Source organism: Gekko japonicus, unplaced genomic scaffold (assembly GCF_001447785.1).
Source record: "Gekko japonicus isolate JY-2015 unplaced genomic scaffold, Gekko_japonicus_V1.1 scaffold3671, whole genome shotgun sequence".
Classification (NCBI taxonomy): domain Eukaryota; kingdom Metazoa; phylum Chordata; class Lepidosauria; order Squamata; family Gekkonidae; genus Gekko; species Gekko japonicus.
This window is the reverse complement of record NW_015168155.1, coordinates 1-2,146: the sequence shown is the minus strand read 5'-3', so window position 1 is coordinate 2,146 and position 2,146 is coordinate 1.

The window sequence follows — 2,146 nt, the reverse complement described above, 5'->3', positions numbered from 1 at the left end:
TTTCCCCCCTCCCCCCCCCCCCCCCCATTGCATTTCCCTCCCCCCCGGTCCTGCCCCGAAGAGCCCCCCCCCCCCTCCCCTGCTGGGGGTGGGAGGGAGAGGCAGGCAGACAGGCAGGCTCTGGCGGGAAGTGACGCGTTGCCGACGTCTGGGTTCTCTGGAGGAGCGCAGATTCGTCGCCGCCTTTAACCCCCTTCCCCCCTCTGCAAGAAGCAGCCCACGCCGACGGAGCCGGGAACAGGGAGCATCCGGGGGTGCGACGATGCACCTCCCGGGCTGAAGCCTCCGCCGCCCGCTCTGCAGCAGATCCCCCCCTTTGCAGGAGCCGGACTGGGACTCCCTCTCGGTGCAAAGGTTCGGAGGAGAAGGAGGTGGAAATGCATTGGGGGGGGGGACCGCAGGAAGGAAGGAAGGGGACCCGCGCAGGGGCTCCTTGCAAATGGGGTGGGGGGAGGCTGGAGAGAGTCCCCTCCCCCTCCTTGCGGGGCCCTGCAGCCGCCCAGTCCACCACCCCGGAGGGTGGGGGGGGGATCTCCCTCGCTCCTCTGTGCAAAGCCTCTCTGCAGCAGCAGTAGCAGCGCCCTCCTCGGGGCTGAGAGCTCAGGGCACTGAGACGGGGGCTCCTTCCCAGGGTGGTGGGGTGGGCGGGCCAGGAGGCTCCCCTTTCTTTCTCCCTCAAAGGAGAGGGGGGCCTTCGGCCAGTTTGGTGTCCTGGTTAAGTGCAGGCGGACTCTAATCTGGGAGAAGCGGGTTCGATTCCCCCACTCCTCCACTTGCACCTGCTGGATGACCTTGGGCAAGCCGTAGCTCTGATAAGAGCTGTCCTTGAAAAAGAGCAGTCTCTGTCAAGAGCTCTCTCAGCCCCACCCACCTCAGACCGTGTCTGTTGTGGGGAGGGGAAAGGAAAGGAGTTTGTAAGCCGCTCTGAGACACCTTTGGGTAGTGAGGGCGGGGTATAAATCCAATCTCCTCCTCCTCTTCCTCTTCTTCTTCTTCTCATATACATGGCAGTTTGGTGTTGCGGTGAAGTGCAGGGACTCTAATCTGGGAGAACCGGGTTTGATTCCCCCACTCCTCCACTTGCAGCTGCTGGATGACCTTGGACAAGCCATAGTTCTGACAAGAGCTGTCCTTGAGAAAGAGCCGTTTCAGTCTCTCAGCCCCACCCACCTCACAGGGGTGTCTGTTGTGGGGAGAGGAAGGGGGAGGGGTCTGTAAGCTGCTCTGGGACACCTTTGGGTAGTGAAGGGCCATGGGGTATAAATCCAATCTCTTCTTCTTCTTCTTCCCAGGAAAGTTTCTCCAGACACAACATCCCCCCCTCGCAGTCAGAAGGACAACACCCCCCCTTCCCCAAAGTGTTTCTCCACAAGAGCTGCCATAAGGGGGATTTTTCCTGCCTTTCCCGAAGGGGCGAGCCGTCAGTCTGTCTGCAGCGGCAGGAAAGAACCCGAGTCCAGGAGCACCTGAAAGACCAACCAAACTGGTGGCAGGGGAGGAGCTTCCCCGGGAACGGAGCAGGAGTCCGGTGGGTGTCCTTTGGGTCTCTTTGTGGTGCCAGACTGACCCTCTCCCAGACGAGGAGGGGGTCTGACTGCTGGCAGTCCTTGCGGGTGGCCCCGCCTCCCTCTCCCTTGCATCCCCCTCCCCACAGTAGTTCCTCCTTCCCTCCCCTGGGCAGCCCCCACATCCTCCCCCCTTTCCCTGCCTCATTCTCTCCTCCTCAGCCATTCACCAGCCTATCATTTATCTGCCTCCCGTCTTCAGCTATATTTGTTTTGAAATTCACTTTCTAAAACACTCTTCCCCCTACTGAGCAAGAGAGAGATCTTGGAGTCGTAGTAGATAACTCAATGAAAATGTCGAGACAGTGTGCGAATGCAATAAAGAAGGCCAAGGCTATGCTGGGGATTATTAGGAAGGGAACTGAAAACAAGTCGGCCAGTATCATAACGCCCCTGTATAGATCAATGGTGTGACCTCATTTGGAGTACTGTGTGCAGTTCTGGTCACCACACCTCAAAAAGTATATTATAGCATTGGGGAAAGTGCAGAAAAGGGCAACTAGAATGATAGAAGGGTTGGAACACTTTCCCTATGAAGAAAGGTTTTAACGCTTGGTGAGGTGCTGCTCGTTAGGGTGTGG